Consider the following 12915-nt stretch of genomic DNA (forward strand, 5'->3'; position numbering starts at 1 on the left):
GTGCAGAATAAATTATTCTTCACCCGAGGTAATCTTATAATCATTTTATAATTAAATTACGTTTTGAATTCAAATAGTTACATTCCTATTGATTCACTATGTAAAATTTGACATAAACAATAAAAATATAGGTCATAAGACAAGAAAATTTATAGTTTATGTGTATTTTAGACTATGTTTTTATGTTTGTAATTTTACATAACATAAAATATTTTTTACGGTGATTATATATTTTCTTACGGTCTCCTTTTGCGTCGGAAATAAGACAAAATTTACGGAACGTAAAATTACGATGCATTGATGGTAAAATAGAGGGGGGATGAAGAATAACTATTCCTCACCCAGGGTGACGAATAGCATGACCTTAAATATATATATATATATATATATATATATATATATATATATATACTAGTAAATATGTCCGTGCGTTGCAACGGGAGAAAGCAAACTCCACATGCCCTTACCTAATAAGTATGGCTAAAGACCTCACCCTTCACGGCCCACGTTGACCTACCCGACACACATAAATTTGTCCTTATTCGCTCCTCGAACCAAACCCTTGCCGCTCCACTCCACTTCGTCATCCAAACTCCCGTTCGGCGATTTTTGGTCTTCTCCGGCATGGCAGGTAGATGATCCGAGCCCTACACTTCCAGATCCATTGATCCGGTCCTCGTTGCACAGGGCCCCGAGGAGGAGATGACGTCGCCGCTCCCTGGAGGAGGCCGCTCGACGGTAGTGCTCGGACTTTTTCTGTCGAGATCCATTGCTTCCACCCAAATGGCGCATGGATCTGCCGCGAGGTGTATCCCGGTGACGACGGAAGCCCTCGTGACAGTGGACGTTCATGAGGCAGTGTTGCATTATCCGGTGCCCGGTATGGTGTACCAGTCCGGGCGCCGCTACCGCGTCATGGTGGACGTTGCTGGCTCCATCCTAGACGGATCAATCATCGATCTCACGTCCACTGACATCGCGAAGGTTCTGAACTCTGACGAGGAAGAGTGGGACATGGGAGACGGGCGCACCTTGAGTCTTGCGAGCCGGTGCATGTCCCATGTCCTATTCTATCTCGCCGGTGACCGGAGCAACACTTCGAGGGGTGCAGTCGACCGTCGGATATGGACACAGCGGACGTACGGGCTCTGCTTAGATTAGGTTTTAGGTGTCGTAATAGTATGGATTTATTAATTTCTTAATTGAATTGAGGTATCCCGTTGTGGAAGAAATTATTTGAGGCATGACCGGTCAGTGTCCACGGACGCGCCCTCGTAGGCGTTTGAGGGGTCGGATTTGCTGTATCCGCTGAAGATACTCTTAGTATGGGCTCTACTTCGATTAGGTTTTACGTGTCATGTAATAGTATGGATTTATTAGATTTCTTAATTAAATTGAGGTATCCAATTATGAAAGGGATTATTCGAGGCATAACCGGTCAGTGCCATGGACGTGCTCTCGTTATTGTTTGAGGGGTCGCATTTGCTGTATTTGGCTTAAGATGCTCTTAGTGTCGCGGAACGTTGCAGAAAACAAAAAATTTCCTACGGTTTCACCAAGATCCATCTAGGAGTTCATCTAGCAACGAGTGATTGGATTGCATCTACATACCTTTGTAGATCACGCACGGAAGCGTTCAAAGAACGGGGATGAGGAAGTCGTACTCGACGTGATCCAAATCACCGGAGATCCTAGCGCCGAACGGATGGCACCTCCGCGTTCAACACACGTACGGTCAGCATGACGTCTCCTCCTTCTTGATCCAGCAAGGGGGAAGGAGAGGTTGAGGAAGATGGCTCCAGCAGCAGCACGACGGCATGGTGGTGATGAAGCTGCAGTACTCCGGCAGGGCTTCGCCAAGCACTATGGAGGAGGAGGATGTGTTGGAGAGGGAGAGGGAGGCACCAAAGGCGTGGGGTGAGAGGCCCTCCTTCCACCACTATATATAGGGAGCCTAGGGGGGCGCCGGCCCTAGGAGATGCAATCTCCTAGGGGGGCGGCGGCCAAGGGAGGAATCCCTCCTCCCCAAGGCACCTAGGAGGTGCCTTCCCCCTTTAGGACTCTTCCTTTCTTGATCTCTTGGCGCATGGGCCTCTTGGGGCTGGTGCCCTTGGACCATACAGGCCAAGGCGCACACCCCTACAGCCCATGTGGCCCCCCGGGGCAGGTGGCCCCACCCGGTGGACCCCCGGGACCCTTTCGGTGGTCCCGGTACAATACCGGTGACCCCGAAACTTGTCCCGATGCCCGAAATAGCACATCCTATATATAATTCTTTACCTCCGGACCATTCCGGAACTCCTCGTGACGTCCGGGATCTCATCCGGGACTCCGAACAACATCCGGGTTACTGCATATACATATCCCTACAACCCTAGCATCACCGAACCTTAAGTATGTAGACCCTACGGGTTCGGGAGACATGTAGACATGACCGAGACGACTCTCCGACCAATAACCAACAACGGGATCTGGATACCCATGTTGGCTCCCACATGCTCCTCGATGATCTCATCGGATGAACCACGATGTCGAGGATTCAATCAATCCCGCATACAATTCCCTTCGTCAATCGGTATGTTACTTGCCCGAGATCCGATCGTCGGTATCCCAATACCTCGTTCAATCTCGTTACCGGCAAGTCACTTTACTCGTACCGTAATGCATGATCCCATGACCAGACACTTGGTCACTTTGAGCTCATTATGATGATGCATTACCGAGTGGGCCCAGTGATACCTCTCCGTCATATGGAGTGACAAATCCCAGTCTTGATCCGTGTCAACCCAACAGTCACTTTCGGAGATACCCGTAGTATACCTTTATAGTCACCCAGTTACGTTGTGACGTTTGGTACACCCAAAGCACTCCTACGGTATCCGGGAGTTACACGATCAAAAGATACTTGACATTGGAAAACTCTAGCAAACGAACTATACGATCTTGTGCTATGTTTAGGATTGGGTCTTGTCCATCACATCATTCTCCTAATGATGTGATCTCGGTATCAATGACATCCAATGTCCATAGTCAGGAAACCATGACTATCTGTTGATCAACAAGCTAGTCAACTAGAGGCTTACTAGGGACATGTTGGTGTCTATTATTCACACATGTATTACGATTTCCGGATAACACAATTATAGCATGAATAAAGACAATTATCATGAACAAGAAAATATAATAATAATGCTTTTATTATTGCCTCTAGGGCATATTTCCAACAATCTCCCACTTGCAATAGAGTCAATAATCTAGTTACATTGTGACGAATCGAACACCCATGGAATTCTGGTGTTGATCATGTTTTGCTCTAGGGAGAGGTTTAGTCAAAGGATCTGCTACATTCAGGTCCGTATGTACTTTACAAATATCTATGTCTCCATCTTGAACATTTTTACGAATGGAGTTGAAGCGACGCTTGATGTGCCTTGTCTTCTTGTGAAACCTGTGCTCCTTGGCAAGTGCAATAGCTCCAGTGTTGTCACAGAAGAGTTTGATTGGCCCCGACGCATTGGGTATGACTCCTAGGTCGGTGATGAACTCCTTCACCCAAATTGCTTCATGCGCTGCCTCCGAGGCTGCCATGTACTCCACTTCACATGTAGATCCCGCCACGACGCTCTGCTTGCAACTGCACCAGCTTACTGCCCCACCATTCAAAATATACACGTATCCGGTTTGTGACTTTGAGTCATCCAGATCTGTGTCGAAGCTAGCGTCGACGTAACCCTTTACGACGAGCTCTTCGTCACCTCCATAGACGAGAAAAATTTCCTTAGTCCTTTTCAGGTACTTCAGGATATTCTTGACCGCTGTCCAGTGTTCCTTGCCGGGATTACTTTGGTACCTACCTACCAAACTTACGGCAAGGTTTACATCAGGTCTGGTACACAGCATGGCATACATAATAGAACCTATGGCTGAGGCATAGGGGATGACACTCATCTCTTCTATATCTTCTGCCGTGGTCGGACATTGAGCTGAGCTCAATTTCACACCTTGCAACACAGGCAAGAACCCCTTCTTAGACTGATCCATATTGAACTTCTTCAATATCTTATCAAGGTATGTGCTTTGTGAAAGACCTATGAGGCGTCTTGATCAGTCTCTATAGATCTTGATGCCTAATATATAAGCAGCTTCTCCAAGGTCCTTCATTGAAAAACTCTTATTCAAGTAGGCCTTAATGCTGTCCAAAAGCTCTATATCATTTCCCATCAAAAGTATGTCATCTACATATAATATGAGAAATGCTACAGAGCTCCCACTCACTTTCTTGTGAACACAGGCTTCTCCATAAGTCTGCATAAACCCAAACGCTTTGATCATCTCATCAAAGCGAATGTTCCAACTCCGAGATGCTTGCACCAGCCCATAAATCGAGCGTTGGAGCTTGCACACCATGTCACCATACTTAGGATCGACAAAACCTTCCGGCTGCATCATATACAATTCTTCCTTAAGGAAACCATTAAGGAATGCCGTTTTGACATCCATTTGCCATATTTCATAATCATAGAATGCGGCAATTGCTAACATGATTCGGACGGACTTCAGCTTCGCTACCGGTGAGAAAGTCTCATCGTAGTCAATCCCTTGAACTTGTCGATAACCCTCAGCGACAAGCCGAGCTTTATAGATGGTAACATTACCATCCACGTCTGTCTTCTTCTTAAAGATCCATTTATTTTCTATGGCTCGCCGCTCTACGGGCAAGTCAGTCAAAGTCCATACTTCGTTTTCATACATGGATCCTATCTCGGATTTCATGGCTTCCAGCCATTTGTCGGAATCCGGGCCCGCCATTGCTTCTTCATAGTTCGAAGGTTCACCGTTGTCTAACAACATGATTTCCAAGACAGGGTTGTCGTACCACTCTGGTGCGGAACGTGTCCTTGTAGACCTTCGAATTTCAGTAGGAGCTTGATCAGAAGTATCTTGATCATCATCATTAACTTCCTCTCTAGTCGGTGCAGGCACCTCAGGAACATTTTCTTGAGCTGCGCCATTTTCCGGTTCAAGAGGTAATACTTCATCAAGGTCTACTTTCCTCCCACTTACTTCTTTCGAGAGAAACTCCTTCTCTAGAAAGGATCCATTCTTGGCAACAAAGATCTTGCCTTCGGATCTGAGGTAGAAGGTATACCCAATAGTTTCTTTAGGGTATCCTATGAAGACGCATTTTTCCGACTTGGGTTCGAGCTTTTCAGGTTGAAGTTTCTTGACATAAGCATCGCATCCCCAAACTTTTAGAAACGATAGCTTAGGTTTCTTCCCAAACCATATTTCATACGGTGTCATCTCAACGGATTTCGACGGAGCCCTATTTAAAGTGAATGCGGCAGTCTCTAAAGCATAGCCCCAAAAAGATAGTGGTAAATCGGTAAGAGACATCATAGATCGCACCATATCTAATAGAGTGCGATTACGACGTTCGGACACACCATTACGCTGAGGTGTTCCAGGCGGCGTGAGTTGTGAAACTATTCCACATTTTCTTAAGTGTGTGCCAAACTTGTGACTCAAGTATTCTCCTCCACGATCCGATCATAGGAACTTCATTTTCCTGTCACGTTGATTCTCAACCTCACTCTGAAATTCCTTGAACTTTTCAAAGGTTTCAGACTTGTGTTTCATTAAGTAGACATACCCATATCTACTCAAGTCATCAGTGAGGGTGAGAACATAACGATAGCCACCGCGAGCCTCAACGCTCATTGGACCGCACACATCAGTATGTATGATTTCCAATAAGTTGGTTGCTCGCTCCATTGTTCCTGAGAACGGAGTCTTGGTCATTTTACCCATGAGGCATGGTTCGCACGTGTCAAATGATTCGTAATCAAGAGACTCTAAAAGTCCATCTGCATGGAGCTTCTTCATGCGTTTGACACCTATGTGACCAAGGCGGCAGTGCCACAAGTAGGTGGGACTATCATTATCAATCTTACATCTTTTGGTATTCACACTATGAATATGTGTAGCATTACGCTCGAGATTCATTAAGAATAAACCATTCACCATCGGAGCATGACCATAAAACATATCTCTCATATAAATAGAACAACCATTATTCTCGGATTTAAATGAGTAGCCATCTCGTATTAAACGAGATCCTGATACAATGTTCATGCTCAAACTTGGCACTAAATAACAATTATTGAGGTTCAAAACTAATCCCGTAGGTAAATGTAGAGGTAGCGTCCCGACGGCGATCACATCGACCTTGGAACCATTCCCGACGCGCATCGTCACCTCGTCCTTCGCCAGTCTCCGCTTATTCCGCAGCTCCTGCTTTGAGTTACAAATGTGAGCAATTGCATCGGTATCAAATACCCAGGTATATCACATATACCTTTCGTTTTGCCGGCATTCTTGTCTGCTAAGTATTTGGGGCAGTTCCGCTTCTAGTGACCACTTTCCTTGCAATAAAAGCACTCAGTCTCGGGCTTGGGTCCATTCTTTGGCTTCTTCCCGGCAGCTTGTTTGCCGGGCGCGGCAACTCCCTTGCCGTCCTTCTTGAAGGCTTTCTTATCCTTGCCCTTCTTGAACTTAGTGGTTTTATTCACCATCAACACTTGATGTTCCTTTTTGACTTCTACCTCTGCTGATTTCAGCATTGCAAATACTTCAGGAATGGTCTTTTCCATCCCCTGCATATTGAAGTTCATCACAAAGCTCTTGTAGCTCAGTGGAAGCGACTGAAGGATTCTGTCAATGACCGCGTCATCCGGGAGATGAACTCCCAGCTGAGTCAAGCGGTTATGTAACCCAGACATAGTGAGTATGTGCTCACTGACAGAACTGTTTTCCTCCATCTTACAGCTGAAGAACTTGTCGGAGACTTCATATCTCTCGACCCGGGCATGAGCTTGAAAAACCATTTTCATCTCTTCGAACATCTCATATGCTCCGTGTCTCTCAAAACGCTTTTGGAGCCCCGGTTCTAAGCTGTAAAGCATGCCGCACTGAACGAGGAAGTAATCATCAGTACGTGTCTGCCAAGCGTTCATAACGTCTTGTTCTGTAGGGAGAGCAGGTGCTTCACCTAGCGGTGCTTGTAGGACATAATCTTTCTTGGCAGCTATGAGGATGATCCTCAGGTTCCGGACCCAGTCCATGTAGTTGCTGCCATCGTCTTTCAGCTTGGTTTTCTTTAGGAACGCATTGAAGTTGAGGACTACGCTGGCCATTTGATCTACAAGACATATTGTAAAAAATTTAGACTAAGTTCATCTAATCAAGTTATTCAATGAATTCCCACTTAGATAGACATCCCTCCTGTAATCTAAGTATAACATGATCCGAGTTAACTAGGCCGTGTCCGATCATCACGTGAGACGGACTAGTCAACATCGGTGAACATCTTCATGTTGATCGTATCTTCTATACGACTCATGCTCGACCTTTCGGTCTTCTGTGTTCCGAGGCCATGTCTGTACATGCTAGGCTCGTCAAGTCAACCTAAGTGTTTGCATGTGTAAATCTGTCTTACACCCGTTGTATGTGAACGTTGGAATCTATCACACCCGATCATCACGTGGTGCTTCGAAACAACAAACTGTCGCAACGGTGCACAGTTAGGGGGAACACTTTCTTGAAATTATTATGAGGGATCATCTTATTTACTACCGTCGTTCTAAGCAAACAAGATGTACAAAACATGATAAACATCACATGCAATCAAATAATAACAGTGACATGATATGGCCAATATCACATAGCTCCTTTGATCTCCATCTTGGGGCTCCATGATCATCTTGTCACCGGCATGACACCATGATCTCCATCATCATGATCCATGAAGTTGCTCGCCAACTATTACTTCTACTACTACGGCTAACGCGTTTAGCAATAAAGTAAAGTAATTTACATGGCGTTTCTCAATGACACGCAGGTCATACAAAAATAAAGACAACTCCTATGGCTCCTGCCGGTTGTCATACTCATCGACATGCAAGTCGTGATTCCTATTACAATAGCATGAACATCTCATACATCACATATATTTCATTCATCATTCATCACAACTTTGGCCATATCATATCACAAAGCACTTGTTGCAAAAACAAGTTAGACGTCCTCTAATTGTTGTTGCAAGTTTTACGTGGCTGAAAAAGGGCTCTAGCAAGAACGTTTTCTTACCTACGTTAAAGACACAACGTGATTTGTCAACTTCTATTTACCCTTCATAAGGATCCTTTTCATCGAATCTGCTCCAACTAAAGTGGGAGAGACAGATACCCGCCAGCCACCTTATGCAACTTGTGCATGTTAGTCGGTGGAACCGGTCTCACGTAAGCGTACGTGTAAGGCTGGTCCGGGCCGCTTCATCCCACAATACCGTTGAAGCAAGATAAGACTAGTAGCGGCAAGAAAGTTGACAACATCAACGCCCACAACAAATTGTGTTCTACTCGTGCAAGAGAACTACGCATAGACCTACCTCATGATGCCACTGTTGGGGAATGTTGCAGAAAACAAAAATTTTCCTACGGTTTCACCAAGATCCATCTAGGAGTTCATCTAGCAACAAGTGATTGGATTGCATCTACATACCTTTGTAGATCACGCGCGGAAGCGTTCAAAGAACGGGGATGAGGAAGTTGTACTCGACGTGATCTAAATCACCGGAGATCCTAGTGCCGAACGGACGGCACCTCCGCGTTCAACACACGTACGGTCAGCATGACGTCTCCTCCTTCTTGATCCAGCAAGGGGGAAGGAGAGGTTGAGGAAGATGGCTCCAGCAGCAGCACGACGGCGTGGTGGTGATGGAGCTGCAGTACTCCGGCAGGGCTTCGCCAAGCACTATGAAGGAGGAGGATGTGTTGGAGAGGGAGAGGGAGGCATCAAAGGCGTGGGGTGAGAGGCCCTCCTTCCCCCACTATATATAGGGAGCCTAGGGGGCGCCGGCCCTAGGAGATGCAATCTCCTAGGGGGGCGGCGGCCAAGGGAGGAATCCCTCCTCCCCAAGGCACCTAGGAGGTGCCTTCCCCCTTTAGGACTCTTCCTTTCTTGATCTCTTGGCGCATGGGCCTCTTGGGGCTAGTGCCCTTGGCCCATACAAGCCAAGGTGCACACCCCTACAGCCCATGTGGCCCCCCGGGGCAGGTGGCCCCACCCGGTGGACCCCCGGGACCCTTCGGTGGTCCCGGTACAATACCGGTGACCCCGAAACTTGTCTCGATGCCCGAAATAGCACTTCCTATATATAATTCTTTACCTCCGGACCATTCCGGAACTCCTCGTGACGTCCGGGATCTCATCCGGGACTCCGAACAACATTCAGGTTACTGCATATACATATCCCTACAACTCTAGCATCACCGAACCTTAAGTGTGTAGACCCTACGAGTTCGGGAGACATGTAGACATGACCGAGATGACTCTCCGGCCAATAACCAACATCGGGATCTGGATACCCATGTTGGCTCCCACATGCTCCTCGATGATCTCATCGGATGAACCACGATGTCGAGGATTCAATCAATCCCGCATACAATTCCCTTCGTCAATCGGTATGTTACTTGCCCGAGATCCGATCGTCGGTATCCCAATACCTCGTTCATCTCGTTACCGGCAAGTCACTTTACTCGTACCGTAATGCATGATCCCGTGACCAGACACTTGGTCACTTTGAGCTCATTATGATGATGCATTACCGAGTGGGCCCAGTGATACCTCTCCGTCATATGGAGTGACAAATCCCAGTCTTGATCCGTGTCAACCCAACAGTCACTTTCGGAGATACCTGTAGTATACCTTTATAGTCACCCTGTTACGTTGTGACGTTTGGTACACCCAAAGCACTCCTACGGTATCCGGGAGTTACATGATCTCATGGTCTAAGGAAAAGATACTTGACATTGGAAAACTCTAGCAAACGAACTATACGATCTTGTGCTATGCTTAGGATTGGGTCTTGTCCATCACATCATTCTCCTAATCATGTGATCTCGGTATCAATGACATCCAATGTCCATAGTCAGGAAACCATGACTATCTGTTGATCAACGAGCTAGTCAACTAGATGCTTACTAGGGACATGTTGGTGTCTATTATTCACACATGTATTACGATTTCCGGATAACACAATTATAGCATGAATAAAGACAATTATCATGAACAAGGAAATATAATAATAATGCTTTTATTATTGCCTTTAAGGCATATTTCCAACACTTAGTACATGTTCATCCTGTCCCCGGCGTACCGCATGTTTGCCTCGTGTCACAAGCTCCTTTTGGTAAGTGGGCGGCCACGGGCTCCACGAAGTAGCTCTTGGTCACGTGGTTGAGGCCACACATCCTTTCCCTAATGACGAGAGAGGATTCCAGAGGAGGATCTCATCCCCGCCCGAGCTTCTTCTGCCACCTCGACACCACACGACCCCGCTGCCATCAGAGACATTGATGAGCCGCCGCCGTCTCCCAAGTCGCCTGCCGACCTCCGCCTCCTCTCCTTATTCTCCCATCTCTCTTCTCTCGTATCTGACCTTTCTCTCCCGTGCAGCTTCCACCTCCCTGCAGATCCACACTTTGTTGGGCGGAGGGAGCGGGGCAGAGCCTCCAGCATCGCTGGGAGCAATGGCCCATGCCCGGCGGCACTGAGGTGGCACATCACAATATGAAGCACTGCTCCCGATCCATAGGTTCGTGGGCGGCACATCCATGGTGGTTAGTGGCCCGGAGTGTGATTTTAAGTTGCCGCCTCTTTTTGTCCAGGGATTTGGTTGACGCGTTTGATTTTTGTCTATGGCTTCGATCCAAGGATTTGGCTTCGGTCAGGAGACTTGGGTCAAAGGCAAGCCCACGGAAGTCAGCTCCAATCCAGTCTTCTAAGCAGGGGTGTGGGAACTGAGGCCTGCTCAAGGTGCAATCAGTTTTTTTTCTCTGACCATGGTGAGTTCGTGTCTTTGAACACTTTGGTTCAATGTGACAATGCATAAATTCGAAAGATTGCTTGATTTTTTTCTTCCCTTTTTTAGAGTAATTGATTGTATGAACCAGTCGCAGCGTCAAATTGTATTTGTATGAACTATGCATCAATGTATTTTTAGGATCACAGCCCAAGGCACAAAAACCAGTTGTTGTAAATGGTATAAATACAGAACCTGATAATAGTCTTTCATTTAGATGCTACAATTTCTGGTGGTGACTCGCATAGCTTGCACCATGTTTTTCTTTAACTTCTTCCCTTCCTTTTTATTTCTCTGTCGTGTATCATGTGTGTTCCAATTCGAGTCCCTATAAATAATCGAGGGTCTTTCTCCTAGTTCTTTCCTTCCCTTTTACTTCTTTGTCACGTCTCATGTCGTTTGAGATGCAGTTGTCCTCAAAGCCATTTTCTTCCTTTATTTCTCTGCCACGTCGGTCCTTAACCTGGGCTCATTGATTTTCAAGTTAGCTCCTTAATACCGAGAAAATCAAAGACATATATGAATTGGAGAAATTCTGTGTAAGAAACCGAGGCGGGACTATTGTAGAACAATCTTTGCTTGCAGCCGAGGTGGGCTAGCTCGATTGGTTTTAATAATTTTAGAAGGTGAAAGGATTAGATATTTAGAGAAATGCATCTTGCTTTATTAGTAGGTAATAGATATAGATGTAGATGTGTCTGCTACTCCTAAGATAGTTGTTTAAATCTGATCTGTTGTTTCTAGAATATGTGGATGACTGAATCATGTCAAGATTTGGCCTCGTGTATGCTATCTTCTATTTCTAACCATAGAACACCGAGGTATCTTTGGAAAGGAAATAACATGATGAGCATTGAACCTGACTGTGAGTGAATAACCACCACCCCCTAACTAAAAAAAGTAATGATATTGGCATCTATATTACTGAAAGTACAGTACACATAAGCTATATATACTTTCAGTTTTACTACTGGGAAAGGCTTGTTACACTTCAGTATACACAATAGTACATGCTTTAACCTGTCAAATATGTATTGTCATAAACAAAGAAAAAATGTATTTGATTTGCCATGGAACTGCTTGAAATCGAAGATATGCACAATGGTGCAGCACACAAATCAAATCAGCATCACATCTTAAATTGAGGTATGTTTATGATCAGTCTGAAACTCGACTCGATAGGCTGAATATACACAATGAAACACATGTTTTAGTGAGATTCTCAGATTCACACAGGAAAGTTGCTTGGAACTTTAACTGAAAAAATCATGTTATTATTTAGACCCCTTTGTAGTGGAGCATATGTATAATGTGAGAAGTAGATATAGGATAAACATATAGCTAGGAGTATAAGGATTTTTTGCACTTGTCAGAGTAAATATACTTGAATAGCTCTACTTCTAACTCAGCTAACCAATCAACATCATATATTATTAGAACTGTCATAAACTCTGAAGGTATATCCTGTAGTACTAAAAAAATTTTGCCTTTAGGAATTTAGTCTGCTGCTGTGAAGTTCAAAGCAATTTTGTTCATTCTCCGACTCCTGCATTCTTTTCAATTGTCGTGCAGAAAAAGGGGATTTGAAAATAAAGCTTCGATGGCATGCAGAAACAGAGCATGTGGTTGGATCAACAATAGAACAACCTACGGTATATGCTTCATTTTGTTTGGATTCAGAAAATTGTTGGAAATATGCCCTAGAGGCAATAATAAAAGGATTATTATTATATTTCCTTGTTTATGATAATTGTCTTTTATTCATGCTATAATTGTGTTATCCGAAAATCGTAATACATGTGTGAATACATAGACACCAACATGTCCCTAGTAAGCCTCTAGTTGACTAGCTCGTTGATCAACAGATAGTCATGGTTTTCTGACTATGGACATTGGATGTCATTGATAATGAGATCACATCATTAGGAGAATGATGTGATGGACAAGACCCAATCCTAAACATAGCACAAGATCGTATAGTTCGTTTGCTA

The 12915-nt window shown here is 45.1% G+C and overlaps 1 long non-coding RNA gene across 2 annotated transcripts; it reads left to right on the forward strand.

Moving 5' to 3' along the window:
- Positions 1-10340: 10340 nt before the first annotated feature.
- Positions 10341-12674, forward strand: LOC119285738. Of its 2 annotated transcripts, XR_005139765.1 has the most exons (3): positions 10341-10682; positions 10777-10907; positions 12497-12674. It is a non-coding gene; the product is annotated as an uncharacterized LOC119285738 (long non-coding RNA). The 2 variants fall into 2 exon arrangements; XR_005139764.1 differs by lacking the exon at positions 12497-12674 and having other exon boundaries at positions 10777-11145.
- The last annotated feature ends 241 nt before the right edge of the window (positions 12675-12915 follow it).

The sequence above is a fragment of the Triticum dicoccoides genome, chromosome 4A (genome assembly GCF_002162155.2).
Source record: "Triticum dicoccoides isolate Atlit2015 ecotype Zavitan chromosome 4A, WEW_v2.0, whole genome shotgun sequence".
Taxonomy (NCBI): Eukaryota; Viridiplantae; Streptophyta; class Magnoliopsida; order Poales; family Poaceae; genus Triticum; species Triticum dicoccoides.